This window comes from Mus caroli, unplaced genomic scaffold (assembly GCF_978045245.1).
Source record: "Mus caroli unplaced genomic scaffold, Mus_caroli_1 scaffold_13, whole genome shotgun sequence".
In the NCBI taxonomy this organism is placed as follows: Eukaryota; Metazoa; Chordata; class Mammalia; order Rodentia; family Muridae; genus Mus; species Mus caroli.
In genome coordinates this window covers 85,100,806-85,116,374 of record NW_028227268.1, presented here as the reverse complement: position 1 = coordinate 85,116,374, position 15,569 = coordinate 85,100,806, and the positions used below count along the sequence as shown (strand labels likewise).

Genomic DNA, 15,569 nt, shown 5'->3' with positions numbered 1-15,569 from the left:
TATGAACGTGGCACAGGCTAGTGTCGTTTGGGATTGGTGAATCTCAGTGGATAAAATGCCTTCATAAGATAGGCCTGTGAGCAAGTTTGTCTGGCATTTTATTGTTTCGTGATTACTGTGGGTGGACTCAGCTCACTGTGGGTGGTACAACCCTTGGGTGGTTGGTCCTAGATTATTCAGAAAGCAGGTCGAGCCATCCATGAAGCTCAAGGCAGTTAACAGAGCTCCCCCTTGGCTTCTGCTTCAGTTTCTGCCTCTAGGTCTCTACCTTGAGTTCTTGCCCAGCTGATGGAGTGTGACCTGAGCATTGTTACCTGAAATAAATCCTTTCCTCCTCAAGTTGTTTGGTTATTATATTTTATCACAGCAGTAGAAACCTTCACCAAGAGAGAACGTATGTTCCAGGTTTTGGTTCTATAAACATTCCTCTGATACTGATGTTTTGTCAAAGTTACAAGGTCACTCAGGTTACTTTCAAAATATCACAGTTAAAGTTATATCCTTCAGTTTTATTATTTGTCTCAAATTGTCTGTGTTGTGTGTCTTGCAGGTTTTGTTTACATCTGTAAATCATCCCCAATGTACTTTTCTCTGGAAAAAAAAAGGTATTCTTTTATCTCTTTGCCCAAAGACTGTGTTTCTAGAAGTGTTATAGTTTGGCAAATACAATTACCATTTACCCCTTGAATAGAGATATTTTCTCCCATTAAGTTTCATAATCAAACATTAAAAAGTATATGTCTATATTTCTACAAAAACACTAAAAAGTTATTTTTGGTCAGTTACCAACTATATCATTTCTGTCATGTGATCCAACTGTCAGCATATGAATCACTAAGTTCCCTAATATATTTTCTTTTCTACTACTTTATGGACAGGCAGTAGCACATATTTTCCTTTTGGTTCCCATTCCATAACTCATCATAAGTAACTAGTAATTAACAAAGAACTGGCCTCCTGGTTCAAACAAAAATACTGTTTAGGTCTCATTGTTCTGGTTATAAATCACAAAACAAAAAACAAAACAATAACAGCAACAAAAAAACCAAGTCTGAGTTGAGATCATGATGAGCACCTTTAATCCAACACTCAAGATGCTGAGCCAGGTGGGCATCTCACTGCATGGCCAGCCTGGTCTAACTATAAAGCAAATTCTAATACAGCCAGGGTTCAATAGAGAAACCTTGTCTCAAAGTCAAATAAATAAATTAATCCAATGGATTTAATCAGCTTACCACTCTGTACAACTGGATTGCAGGCTATTGTGTCTGACCATTTCTCTCCTGTCACTAGGGCTCTTCACACTGATCTCTGACTCATGTTGTCACAAAGTCTATCTAGCTTTCATGAATATTACACATAAACAAGACGGGTTAAAATATGGAGTCTGCATTCTGTCAGGTACCACAGCAAACAAGCCAGCAAGTACATAAACAGCCTGTGTTCATAACCAGATGCATCTGTAACAAATCTAGCAAGAAGTTATAGATACTTTCCTATTTTAGAATATTTGAACTGAGATGAGGACAAATTATTGAGAAAAGTAAATATAGGTGAAGGATGGTTTTCATTTAATTGTTTTTTGGAAAATATAAAGCAATCATTTTAAAGGTCCTAAGATTGGATGAACTTAACATGCTAGAGGAATAATACATGATTTGTTTAGATGGTAGCATAGTGAGCTCAGGGCTGAACAAGACAGACCCTAGGAAATTGCCTCATCTTCATCTCATCTGGTATTCCAACTCTTCAACACTGTCAATTTTGATTTTCAAAATTAATGTATCCCTTCTAGAGTAATCAAGGCACTGTGTGGAAGAAGAGCCAGATAGACTTTGAAAGCCAGAAGTGATGGAAGACTCTGAGAAATAGTGCTTCCAGGTATAAGGCTGATATACATATGACTCTCAGAGACTATATAGCAACAAGCACAGGGGCTGTACAGGTCTAAGCCAGATGGGGCACCAGTGCTGAGAGGGGAAGTAAATACAAGTTCCCAGAAGCTATTGCCAATTGATAACCTCCCCAAAGGAAAAAATAATTTTCTACTGTGATCGTGAGGATTACGTTTAAAAGTTTAAAATTACTGTGCCTAAGAGAATTCTAAAGTAAAAATGCCTCTAACCTGTAAGCCCCACTTGTTCAAGGACAGATAACTTCCTGCAATGCTGGGATATGTTCTTGTAATTGCCTGATCTTGTTCATGAAATATAACAAACTGTGTATTTCGACTTCTGTAAACAAGATTGCTTGCCCCAGACTGTAGGTAGGCAAGATGTTTGCTTGACTGTATGTAGGCAAGATATTTGTCTGAAAACACACAAACAGCAAATACTTCAGTGTCTATTTTTGTCCTTTATTACTTGAAGGTATGAAGCACCTAGCCTTATGAGTTTTACCTTTATAAACCTGTGAGTTATGGAATTTGGGCAACATCTTGAGAGCATTCCCTGATGCAGTTCTGCCCCTATGAGTATAGTGCACTAGTGTCTGACTAAAGCATCTTTGTTAAAATGTATTGTTAGTAATACTGTTGAAATCTGAATGACTCTAGACTTATAACACTCCAATAGAATCTCATTGAGTACACAAACAAGACTTGGGAGCAGGCCTCTTGCCCAACAGAGAACAAGACCAACACTAACGAAGTAGAGGTTCTTTCCAGGATATTTACTTATTTATTTATTTATTTATTTATTTATTTATTTATTTATCATGATGTTTTGTCCATGTATTTTTTTCTTACATATCTTTTCCTTATATTTTATGATTTCCAATGTGGTTTTTATGAATTTTCTGTGTATGTAAATGCGTGTCTTTTTTTGTGCGTGTTAGTTTGTTTGCTGGAGTGCTTGTTTTTTTATTGTCTATCTTTTTGTTTTGTTTTATTTACACCAGAGGAAAAGGAAGTATGTGAATTTGGGTACATAGGAAAGTAGGAGAGGTGTGGCCTTACTGGATGAAGTGTGTCATTGTTGGCGTGGGCTTTAAGACCCTGATCCTAACTGCCTAAAACCAGTCTTCTCCTGGTTCAGATGAAGATGTAGAACTCTCAGCTCATCCTGTACCATAACTGCCTAGAAACTGCCATGCTCCCTTCTTGGTGAACCTCTGAACCTGTAAGCCAGCCCCAATTAAATGTATAAGAGTTGCTGTTGTCATGGAGTCTGTTCACAGCAGTAAAACCCTAACTTACTAAGACAATGATCAATTTTTGCAGTTAGAGAATAACAATGAGAACAATAAAACAAACAAACAAACAAACAAATATTTGTCCTAAATATTTTGCAGATGAAAAAACACAACCTTTAGACTTCTGTCAGCACACATGTCTGGTTTGCAAGCTTTGAGTTAATCTTGGTGCTCACCTGATGTTTCAGACACACACACACACACAAACACACACACACGGCCATCCTTTCAAACACCCATATGAATGAACAGTTGCAGAGGCAATGTAAGTCCTTTCTTACAAGAGATGAGCTTAAGCCTTGTCATGATGCATCATAGGACACATAAAATCTCTTTAAATTACTATTTGTTTTAGCATATGAAAAATTCATTCCAAAACCAGGAACAGGTAAGCAGTGATTGTTTCTAAGGTAAAGACAAAGAGTGATTCCAAAGGCTGGCTTTGTGTTCAAACCTCTTATTGCTGGGAACACTGGATGCTTTTCTACTATCTATTGAGATGTTCTTATCTAACAAAAGTAGTTCAGTTGACAACTGTAGATTGTTTTCTATACACTTAGTTCAAATAAACTCATCTTAGTTTAAACTAAAGGAACAGAAAAGAAACAAAAGACAACAATCAACCGTACTGATTTTCATTTCCAATCGATAACAAGCTCCCTATGTCTTGTATGTTAACCCTTCAGAGAGGGAACGATCATTATAATTGGAAGGTTTCTAGCAGGCCAGTCTGCCTGCTGCCCCTTGTTAGATTCCTTCAGTTTCTCTGGGTGGTATTGCTAGTCTGGGTGAACTCTACCAGCTGCGCGGGCTGCTGAACTCTCCTGAATGTTCAGAAATGTAATATACCAAGACAGCCACAAACAGGTCATAACAGAAAAATCTGTTATAAGAATGTCAGGCATAAGCCAGGTATGGTGGCGCATGCCTTTATTCCCAGCACTTGGGAGGCAGAGACAGGTGGATTTCTGAGTCAGCCTGGTCTATAGAATGAGTTCCAGGACATAGGTACTCCATTATCATGGCACACTACTCAAGTGCAACACGGTGCCCTGTCTGGTCCTTATCATATAATAGACATGAGAACTCACATAAAATATATGACATGTTTGTGTGTGTGTGTGTGTGTGTGTGTGTGTGTGTGTATGGATAATCTCCAGACATGAGGGTCTGAGTTTTTATTATTTTTTCTTGAAAATGATTATTTTCATAAGAAAATTTCATGTCTGGTCTGTACCTGGCTGTTATCCAGCAATTAAACATATCAATTTGTTTCAAAATTTCTCCAGACTGTTCCACCATGATGCAAATTATTTTAAGTTATGCTTAAGGGTATATATATATATATTTTAAAGTACACTGTAGCTGTCATCAGACACACCCAAAGAGGGCATCAGATCCCATTACAGATGGTTGTGAGCCACCATGTGGTTGCTGGGAATTGAACTCAGGATCTCTGGAAGAGCAGTCAGTGCTCCTAACTGCTGAGCCACCTCTCCAGCCCGTATATATTATTTTTAAGTATCATTTTGATATACAAAGTGTTTTAAACCAGATTTGTCCTCTCCGGTAGCACAAGCAATTTACCTCAATAGGTTGTGGTTAATATTTTTTTTCCTTTTCACTACTCTGGCCCATCCCTCTTGCTGGTGTTTACCATTTGAATAATCACACCAGATTTTGGCTTATAGTAGCTTTATCTGAAAAAATGAAAACATTGTACTGGGAACACATTCCTTCTCCTCCCCCACAAGCCTACTGAATCTTTCTATTGTTTCTTTGTGTCTGGAGAAAATAGTGTCACAATGCAATTTACAAAACAAATTATTCCATTTGTTCTTATAATTCATACCACTTTTACTGAATCATTCTTAATTTTAAACAAGATGTTTAAAATACTATTCCAGGCAGCATTTGCAATTTCTATTCTTTCTCAGCTTCCTGTGATATTGTGTTTTAAAAAAAAATGGTTTGCCGTTATGTTCATGTAGATTCTATATGCAGTGTAGCATATTTATCTATTTATTTATATTATGTGTTGTATTTAGTTTACAAAGGTATTTGTGACAACCACAAGCTGACATCTTAAAACAACAGCCATGTGTTCTTCACCACACATCAGACTTCAAGGCTGTGGCAGGACCAGTGTTCTGGTGAACAACTTTGGGCAGACTCCTTCCTGGCCTTACTATTGAATTTGTTGCCTCTTGGCATTTCTATTTCTTTCTTCCCATGAATTTCTCTTTTATCTCTCATATATTTCATATCCATTTCTGCCTTTAATTGGAGAATGCTTAAATCTGGGGCGCTGCTATCATCATATTCTTACATTATTCACACAGGCAACGATTCCAATGCTAAGTAACATCACATTCTCAGATTCCAACTAGTCATATTCTTAGGTCAGATTCCAACTAGCCATATTCTTAGGTCAGATTCCAACTAGCCATAATCTTAGGTCAGATTCCAACTAGCCATATTCTTAGGTGGGTAGAACCAAACCAGGACGGGAGAGTTTAGCTTTTTAGGGTTCAAAGATCTTTAGTTAATGTTAATATTGCTGTGATGAAAAACCATGACCAAAGAAACTTGGGGAGCAAAAGCTTTATTCTGATTCCACTTCCATATTACAGCTCATAATCAAGAGAAGTCAAGACAGGAACTCAAGCGGGGCCAGATCTCAGAGGCAGGAGCTGATGGAGAAGCCATGGAGGATGCTGTTTACTGCTTACTTTTCATAGTTTGTTAGGTTGCAACTTTTTAGAGCCCAGTACCATCAACCTAGAGCCTCCTCCATCAATCACTAATTAAGGAAATACCCTATGAGTCTTCCCTGCCCAAAGCTTGATCTCTCTTCTCAATTGAGGCTTCCTCCTCTTTGATGATGCTATGTTGTGTCAAGTTAAAATAAAGCTAGTCATTATAGCTATCATGTTTGTTTTGTACATTTTTCTCCTTATTAAAAGGTTTGTTTATAACATTTACAAATAATATTAAGAAAGTGGGATTCCAAGCATTTTCTGAAGAAGCCTCAATTGCACTCTGTGGGAAAGAATTCAGTTAAAAAAAAAAAAACAAACAAAAAAACCCCACAAAAAACAATGACAGGGCTATGGGATTTTGAAGTTAAACTTTAATGTGCACTAAATATTGCTGTTCAATTATTACATTGTATAAAGGACATTTCAATTTCTTCTAGCATTATTTGACTAATAAACTATTACATAATTTTAAATTTTCATGTAGTTATCAAACCTACAGAGCAAATGTGAGTGCTACAAAGAGGACAAGATAGAGCTTTAAGTAAGGAATGTGACTCACGGATTTTCCTGGGTGACATTTATCTTATTTGGTTGACAGTTCTGTTTCTGAATGTGCTCATTATGGTTTCCTGTTTGCTGTTTTCTCTATGATAAAATAGTCTTTTATTAACAATTGAAAAACAAACATTCTTTACAGGTCCCAACATCCTTAACTTACAGGCTAGAGTTGACTTTTCCTATTTTATTATTATTTGTCTACCCATGATTTAGTGAAATAAGGTGGCAATTAGCCTGAATTTGCATAGCATCTACTGTGTGGCCCTGATCATTTATGTGTTCATTTTCTGAAAGATACAGTGTTCCTGTACTTACTATACACAAGGGAACAAACAGGAGTAAATCATATTGCCAAGCCTCAAGTAAGTTGCTAGGGATTATATAGGATAGTTAAGAACAGATAAAAACTGAACCACTATATGGTAAAAAATGGGATAGATATATGTTCATAGAGGGAAAAGAACATTGAAAGGGAATCAGATTGAGAAAATGAGAGATTACAAGCAGAATGGAATGCTTAACCAAAACACTGTGAAAAAGAAAATACTGAGATATTGAACTCGAGTTGGAAGAGGCAAGTCTGGTCTCAAAATGGAGGGCCATGATCTAAAGGAACCGGAGCAGCTGAGGAAGCTGTTGATTGGTGGTCTGCACTTTGAAACCACAGATGATAGCTTAAGAGAACATTTTGAGAAATGGGGGACACTTACAAACTGTGTGGTAATGAGAGATCCCCAAACAAAACGTTCCAGAGGCTTTGGTTTTGTGACCTACTCTTGTGTTGAAGAGGTGGGTGCTGCAATGTGTGCTCGGCCACACAAGGTTGATGGGTGTGTGGTGGAACCAAAGAGAGCTGTTTCTGAAGAGAATTCTGTAAAGCCTGGTGCCCATTTAACGGTGAAGAAAATTTTTGTTGGTGGTATTAAAGAGGATACAGAAGAATATAATCTGAGAGACGACTTTGAAAAGTATGGCAAGATTGAAACTATAGAGGTTATGGAATAGGATAGGACAGAATAGGAAAAAGAGAGGATTTGCTTTTGTAACTTTTGATGATCATGACACAGTTGATAACATTGTTGTTCAGAAATACCACACTATTAATGGTCATAATTGTGAAGTGAAAATGGCCTTTTCTAAACAAGAGATGCAGTCTGCTGGATCACAGAGAGGTTGTGGAGGTGGATCTGGCAACTTTATGGCTCATGGAGGAAACTTTGGAGGTGGTGGAGGAAACTTTGGTGGAAGAGGTGGCTATTGTGGTGGAGGTGGTGGCAGCAGAGGTAGTTATGGAGGTGGTGATGGTGGATATAATGGATTTGGAGGTGATGGTGGCAACTATGGTGGTGGTCTTGGTTACAGCAGTAGAGGAGGTTATGGAGGTTGTGAACCAGGATATGGAAACCAGGGTGATGGATATGGTAGAGGAGGAGGAGGATACGATGGTTACAATGAAGGAGGAAACTTTGGTGGGGGTAACTATGGTGGTGGTGGAAACTATAGTGACTTTAGAAATTATAGTGGACAGCAACAATCAAATTGTGGACCCATGAAGGGGGGCAGTTTTGGTGGAAGAAGCTCAGGCAGTCCCTATGGTGGTGGCTATGGATCTCGAGGTGGAAGTGGTGGATATGGTAGCAGAAGGTTTTAAAATAAAACAGAAACGGCTACAGTTCTTAGCAGGAGAGAGAGCAAGGAGTTGTCAGGAAAGCTGCAGGTTACTTTGAGACAGTCTTCCCCGATGCATTAGAGGAACTGTGAAAATCTGCCACAGAAGGAACGATGATCCATAGTCAGAAAAGTTACTGCAGCTTAAACAGGAAACCCTTCTGGTTCAGGACTGTCATAGCCACAGTTTGCAAAAAGTGCAGCTATTGATTAATGCAATGTAGTGTCAATTAGATGTACATTCCTGAGGTCTTTTATCTGTTGTAGCTTTGTCTTTGTCTTTTTCTTTTCATTACATCAGGTATATTGCCCTGCAAATTGTGGTAGTGGTACCAGGAATAAAAAATTAAGGAATTTTTAAATTTTTTTTAAAAAAAGAAAAAAACCCCAAAATACTGAATCGTCCTCTTTGCAGTCCTAACTGCCTGTAGTTCTTCACCTAGGCTTCAAACCCTGGGAAAATTACCCTAACAGAGACAGGATGTCAACTTCTGGTGTCCCTATGCAGGTCTTATTGTTAACATTTCATGGCTGTAGTTTCCCTGCCATGTTGGGAAGACCTTACTTAGCATCAGGCATCCTGATCATCTGATTCTTACAATCATTGTGTTCTCTTATAATTTTTCCTGAGTGTTAGGTATAGGTTATTTATTATATGACATATAAGTTCAGGGACTAGCTCACGGATAGATGTTTAGCCCTAAATGGACTCAGTATGCTGTGTGTGTGTGTGTGTGTGTGTGTGCATGTGCACATGCGTGTGTATGCTTGTATAAGTGTGTACAATACATGTATATGTATGTAACTATAATAATCTGAAACAATTACATATTTATGAGAAGGTTAAGGTGTACATGATGACTTGAAGTGAGAAAAGGATAGGTATAAATGACATAAATACAGTGTTCTCATGAAATTTTAAAATAGTTTTAATTAAAAATTAAAGGAGAACAATATTACACATGGCAAAGCAACAGAGGAGAAGGTCTAAAAACCCTAGACATTTAGAGGTGCTTGAGGTTTGGAGAAGGAATAAGAGGTAAGGCATAGGATAGATCATGTACCTATATATCTCTTGGTCATCTGTACAGAACTAGAAAATGCTTCAAAATGGCATCCTACATCTCCTGGAAAGAATAAGAGTGTATGGATGTGAATACTGTTAACCAGGCCAGAAACATGGAGCCTAACATAACCTAATGGGGACAAGCATGGAAGCTGCTGTGGGGTTTTCTCAGAGAACAGGTATAGATTAGAGAGAAAGTTTGGAACTGCTTTTGTTGGAACATATGTGGAAGAGAAAAGGAAAACAACTGGGGCCTTATGTGTCGCTTGGGAAACTGATCTCATGGAGGAGAACTTTAAGAAGATGGGAGCTCAGGAGGGCAACAGGGTTTATTTCTTCTTCTCTTCTCTTCTCTTCTCTTCTCTTCTCTTCTCTTCTCTTCTCTTCTCTTCTCTTCTCTTCTCTTCTCTTCTCTTCTCTTCTCTTCTCTCCTTTCTCTTCTCTTCTCCTTCTCCTTCTCTTCTCCTTTTCCTTCTCTTCTTCTTCTTCTTCTTCTTCTTCTTCTTCTTCTTCTTCTTCTTCTTCTTCTTCTTCTTCTTCTTCTTCTTCATCATCATGAGCAATAATAGCTATGAAAATCTTTAGTGTCCTGGTTAATGTTGAAATCCAGGTTCCTAGCAGTAGTTGGATCTCAATCTTAGAAGAGAACTGCATACTGGGGATTAGCAGTATGGAGATGTTAGGATATAAACAAATGAATACACACAATAGGAAAATGTACAGCTCAAGATTTGATATGTCTATATATTAATGACATGTATCATATTCATTGTGGAAGATTGCACATTGCCTTATCTGCCTCATCTCTTAATGGTTTGGGCTGACAAGATGGCTCAGTAGGCAGAGGTCCTTGCTTCCAAGACTAATGACTGAAATTTAATCCTGGGGTCCAGCAGAATTGGACCTAGGAGAAAGCCTGCTCTATAAATTGTCTTGTGATCTTTAAATGCATACCTTTTTCCTATTGCTTGCATACTGATATCTACATACACACTCTCAGAATGTAAATATGCAATTGAAATATAACAAAATAAAAATCACTTATCTGCAAATATTTACAAACCTGTAATTTGAAATGGTTAGCGAAGTGTTCTAAGGAAGAATTCAGGTTTAGGCTATGTTTTCATGGAGGAAGCTTGACAATGAAAGCCCAAAAAGAAAGAGGACAAACTGTGAAAGCAAGAGCCAAAAGAAACTGTAAGTGGTCACTACTTCAAATGCTAAGTAGAAATTGTTAAGGGAATGAAGCAAAGATTAAAAAAATATATAAGCGTAAATTGGTCTTATTGTTACATGAGAAATTCTTAAAATTTAAAATAACAGAATAGAGAGTTTAGTAGGATTATAATAGGAAGACCTGGGAATTGATTTTCATTATACTAAGACCATGGGCACTGAAGCAAATATAGTAAGTAAAATGTTAGTAGTCAGATGAACATGTTTTTGCAATTAATTATTCTAACTGTATTCAAGTTTAACATTTTTCTTTATGAAAACTATAAATAGTAAAAAAAATAAAAGAACGGTTCCATAGTCACTTTCCAGTACATCAGGTCCTGATTACCCAATATCCACTCAAGGCTGGCCTCTCAGATGCATCACTGATTCACACACAGGATTCTCATTGGTGTAAGAGCACTAACCGCAGTGCGAGGCATTATTTTTTTCCTTGTAGGCAACATAATGGCTTTCAATATGGCAGGGTTTCCAGTTAGTCTAGCCACTCACCTTCTTGCTGGGAAATTTTGTTAGAAATTTTAAGTTTCCTTTAGAATATCAGCTTTATTCTGGAATTTGTAAATCATATTTTATTAAACAATATTGTAAACTAAATATCCCTAATTCCATTAACAAAAATTGAAAGAATAATATTTGAATTAAACATTTAAAAATATTAGTAAATATGTTTGATTGTGAGCCTAGGTTTTAATGGCTCATCTATCACAGAGGCTGAAGCAGATAGCACAGGGACTACAGGGGTCTATATCAGGTCTTCTGTGTATTTGCTAAAGCTATTAGCTTAGCGTTTTTCAGAGACTCCTAACTGTGGGAATGAGCAGGTCTCTGACTCTTTTGTTTTTTCTTGGGACTCTTTCCTCTTGTTGAGTTGCTGTGTACAATTTGATATGAAAGATTTACTTCCCCAATGGAGGAGCTAGAGAAAGTATCCAAGGAGGTAAGGAGATCTGCAACCCTGAAGGTGCAACAACATTATGAACTAACCAGTACTCCGGAGCTCTTGACTCTAGCTGCATATGTATCAAAAGATGGCCTAGTCGGCCATCACTGGAAAGAGAGGCCCATTGGACACGCAAACTGTATATGCCCCAGTACAGGGGAACGCCAGGGCCAAAAAAATGGGAATGGGTGGGTAGGGAAGTGGGGGGGGGGAGGGCATGGGGGACTTTTGGGATAGCATTGGAAATGTAATTGAGGAAAATACGTAATAAAAATATTAAAAAATTAAAAAAAAGAAAGAAAAATTTACTTCCTCTTAATATATTTTATTTTATCATGTTTAGTTGTTATTTCTTAGACATTTTTTTCTATTCCAATAAGATACAGAAAACGAGTGAATCTGAAGGGGAGGGTCATGGGGAGAAACTAGGAGAAGGAGAGAGATGAGAAATTATAACTAGGATATATTTTATGAGAAAAGAGCCTACTTTCAATGAAGGAAAAAAAAATTTTTTAAGAAGTAGAGTTCACAGACAACAAAATTAGTTGCAAATGTTTCTTCTGTCATTGTTCACCTGGTTCAACTTTGATGCTATGTATTAAAATATTTCATCATTGGCAATGTCTTCTCATATAGATTTTTACTAACTGTTGGTAGTAATTCATGTTTATATGATTTTATGGGACATATTTACTTCTTGGAAGGATTTGTAGAATGCATTTTTATTCATCTCTTTTAGCTTAAATTAAGAAAATACAATTATATTTTCTCTCTCCATACTTATATACAGGGGACAACAACTTAAACTAGTTTGTTCCCTCCTACAGAATTGCTGTATTGGTCCCAAGATGTAATTGAGGTTGTCATGGTGGCCAGCTTCTTTACCCATGGATCTGTCCGGTTAGCTCTTCAATAATTATATCAAATCACTGCCATTATGTTGAAGATAAATTACTTTAAATCAGATATTAGGTAAATTTTATTAGTACAGTTAAATAGATTTTTGAAATTTGTATATCTTTTTATATATTTATACTGCAGGTGAACAAAGTGTCTGGTTGTTGAATGCAATTTTGTTTGGGAATGAAGATCTGATACTATTTCATAGTTTATGATGGCACAAAGGTGTATAAAACAGATTAATTCTATTTTTATTTAAGTATTATTGGAAAGGACTAATTTTACCATAAATATTTCAAATGAAATATGTATTAGTAAACAGAAATTCAAAATTTAGATTTGCCAAGAGAGTCTTCCCAGGTAATGCTAAGAAAGAGTAACCTTTGTCTTCCTGTGGAAGATGGTCCTTCATGCTGGTGATATTAATTCCACGAGAAACCAAGTCCATACTATGAAATACTTCGAAGGCATGGCATTTTGAAATGTTTGTCCCTCCTATTCTAAATAGCATCATTTTACAGCCTGTGACTGTGTCAGTTTGGCTTTGGAATATGTAAATGACTCTGCTTTCTAGCATAAAGATATACAAAGAGAGACACAAGATTTTTTTTTTCCTTTTGCAAATAGGAATGTTTTATGGCAGATTGCCAAAACTCACAGAAGCACGTTATCACACTGTCAGAAGGCATTGTGCCACGGAGGAAAGAGAACAGGCTTAGGTATTGTATAGAGTAATTGTGGTGTAGGTATTCCAATTGATAAAAGAGTAGAAATTTTGGCATTACATCAATAAGCAGTATAATTAAGGTAATAGGTAGCATGGCACCTAATCAAGTTACTTACTGTAATACCACTGCGGGTTAAATGACTTCAACATCCTCCGAAAACTAATCACTATTACCTTCAGAATTTTATAACATGCAATATATTTAACAATCTACCATAGCCAGATAATTACTATTGTGCTAATAAATAAAAATAGCTATTATTCAGAAACTTCTGCTGGTTTCCATGGGTTTACTTAAAAACTTTCTCTAGTTCTGAGCCACTACTGAGATGAAGAGACACCGACGGTCATCTTTTAGACCTGCCTCTGGTTAAACTTTTTATCTCCTGCTTCAAATTTGGTTTATACAAGACTGTCTTAAAAATTACAAATGTAACTGTACAAATGGGGGTTTTATGTGTAAGACAGTATCTTGGTAAATCTTTAGAAGTTGTCATCTATATTTAGGTCAGGGTTCTATGGGCAATCCATCTCCTCAAAAAGATGCCCCCCACACCAATTGAGTGACACCAGAGAACCCCCTTACTCACTAACTTCTGAATTCAGAGGCTTCCATGCTAAAGTAAGATGTGAACAATTATTGTTCCAAGTCCACGTTTTTTCTCTTGAACTTAACTTCTTCTGGCATTTTCATGTCTTGCTTCATGTTGAACTTTTGACTACAGCAATTCAACCAAGCTCGGCATGACAAAGAATATCCTCCCTGCATGGCCCAGATTACTTCTGAGTTGAAGGTTGTCACTCCATTTTTCTGATTTTAGGCTGCCTTCCCATGAGACCCGTGTTTAAGAGTCCTACAAAGCAATGCTAAATTCTTGTCAGAGAAGTTCCCCTGAATCGGTCATGTGATATAATACTCCACCTCTTGGTACCAATTTCTGTCTTTGTCTTCTCTGCTACGATAACAAAAAATATGATTGATTAATTTAAACAAAGAAAAATATTTTTTCACAGTCTGGGTGTTGTCAATTTGAAACTTCAGAGGCCAACCTAGTGAGACTTTCCCCGTGTGTCTGGAAGTTATATAAACTGGATAGCCAACTTCTATGACATATATGGCCTTTCCTCAGTTTGTATAATTGTGCAGAGAGAGAAGAAATCTACAAGAGTTCTACATTCATGAGTTGATTAGTAATTAAAGGACTTATCTGCAAACACATATAATATAATATATATATATATAAATATATATATATATATATATATATATATATATGTGTGTGTGTGTGTGTGTGTGTGTGTGTGTCTGTGTATGCAAACACACACTCATAGATGCAAATATATACATACACATTCAACTGTACACAAACACACAGAGTATTAGATTTTAAACATATAAAAGTCAGAAAAAGGGGAACAATGTGTTTTTTTACACTCAGAACAAACAAGAGGGATATGCTGTCAGGCTTGATAAATTTATAAGATATAAAATCTCTTTAGAAGAGATTCACTTTAAGAATATGAATACTCCTCTTGGGTGAATTTGCTTCCTTTTGTTCTAGAGCTTTTAGGTGTGTTTTCAAGCTGCTTGTGTGTGCTCTCTCTAGTTCCTTTTTGGAGGCACTCAGAGCTATGAGTTTCCCTCTTACAAATGCTTTCATTGTGTTCCATAAGTTTGGGTATGTTGTGGCTTCATTTTCATTAAACTCTAAAAAGTCTTTAATTTCTTTCTTTATTCCTTCCTTGACCAAGGTATCATTGAGAAGAGTGTTGTTCAGTTTCCATGTAAATGTTGGCTTTCTATTATTAATGTTTTTATTGAAGATCAGCCTTAGTCCATGGTGATCTGATAGGATGCATGGGACAATTTCAATATTTTTGTATCTGTTGAGGCCTGTTTTGTGACCAATTATATGGTCAATTTTGGAGAAGGTACCATGAGGTACTGAGAAGAAGATATATCCTTTTGTTTTAGGATAAAAATGTTCTGTAGATATCTGTTAAGTCCATTTGTTTCATAACTTCTGTTAGTTTCACTGTGTTCCTGTTTACTTTCTGTTTCCATGATCTGTCCATTGTTGAAAGTGGTGTGTTGAAGTCTCCCATTATTATTGTTTGAGGTGCAATGTGTGCTTTGAGTTTTACTAAAGTTTATTTGATGAATGTGGCTGCCTTTGCATTTGGAGCATAGATATTCAGAATTGAGAGTTCCCCTTGGAGGATTTTACCTTTGATGAGAATGAAGTGTCCATCCTTGTCTTTTTTGATAACTTTGGGTTGGAAGTCGATTTTATTCGATATTAGAATGGCTACTCCAGCTTGTTTCTTCAGACCATTTGCTTGGAAAATCGTTTTCTAGCATTTCATTCTGAGGTAGTGTCTGTCTTTTTCCATGAGATTTGTCATTTTACTGCAAGCAGCAAAATTTTGGGTCCTGTTTGTGTAGCCACTCTGTTAGTCTATGTCTTTTTATTGGGGAATTGAGTCCATTGATATTAAGAGATATTAAGGAAAACT

The 15,569-nt window shown here is 36.7% G+C and overlaps 1 pseudogene; it reads left to right on the top strand.

The window, feature by feature from the left end:
• The first annotated feature begins 7,103 nt into the window (after positions 1–7,103).
• Positions 7,104–8,203, top strand: LOC110305780 (heterogeneous nuclear ribonucleoprotein A3 pseudogene; annotated as a pseudogene).
• The last annotated feature ends 7,366 nt before the right edge of the window (positions 8,204–15,569 follow it).